This window comes from Lutra lutra, chromosome 7, assembly GCF_902655055.1.
Source record: "Lutra lutra chromosome 7, mLutLut1.2, whole genome shotgun sequence".
Classification (NCBI taxonomy): Eukaryota; Metazoa; Chordata; class Mammalia; order Carnivora; family Mustelidae; genus Lutra; species Lutra lutra.
Genome location: NC_062284.1, coordinates 72,476,429 through 72,477,336, shown reverse-complemented (window position 1 = coordinate 72,477,336; position 908 = coordinate 72,476,429). Strand labels below are relative to the sequence as shown.

At 47.9% G+C, this 908-nt stretch overlaps 1 pseudogene; it reads right to left on the bottom strand.

The window, feature by feature from the left end:
- Window positions 1-581, bottom strand: LOC125104457 (T cell receptor alpha variable 13-1-like; annotated as a pseudogene).
- Between the last annotated feature and the right edge of the window lie 327 nt (window positions 582-908).

Below are 908 nucleotides of genomic sequence, written 5' to 3'. Positions count from 1 at the left end.
CTATCCTCGAAGGTCTGTGTCAGAGGACAGGGGCTGCCCCAGTCCCAGGTTTGAGTGCAGGCAGCAGGTGCCTGGGAAGCAATGTGTTCTTGCTGCACAGAAGTACCCAGCTGAGTCTTCAGGCTGGGTGTCTCTGATGTGCAAGGAGAGATGTTTGGCTGTCCTATTCAATGAAACAGTGAGTCTTTGGTCTTCTTTTGTGGCCACGGTTGAACGAATGTCTATAAGGAGCAGGGGACCTTTTCCAAGTTCTTGCTGATACCAGGGGAAGTAAGTCTGAGTTACTGTCTGAATAACTGCAGCTGCTTCCCTCCTGGACACTCAGGGTAGAAGGATGCTGCTCTACATTCTCTCCCTGGCTGAACCCTGAGCAGAAAGAAAAGGTCAGAGAAAGGAGGAGAGATTCCAGATTATTGTGCTTCAGAATTATCTTTTGCTACACTAAGTGGAGGAAACCTGAGTAAAGCCAGTCTTGACTTCTGAAGAATATCCATTAATATACTCTGTTGCCCATAAACGCTCAACTCACAGTTCAGCTCTAGCCACGAGAACATGATTAAAGCTCTCATGGATGTCTTCATGGTTCCTCCCAGTTAAGCTCATGTTCAGAATTGCAGCCTCCAGCCAGCTCAGTTCGTTTTCTTATCAGGCCATCCCTTCTTTCCTCTAACAGAGTATCTTCCCACATTGTCTACCCGCCAATAAGAAAAGACTCTGCTGCTACCATGGTCTAGTCCATCAGATGCCACTAAGATGAACCCTCCACGTGTTCTGCATCAGCACGGGTGCACTCCCATCTTGTGGTCACATCTCTACTGAACTCACTGCGGAAATGCTCTTCTCCTAGCCTGTGCCTCTGAGGGACTCACATGCATCAAGGCAGCAATCGGTCAAGAAAATTATATCTA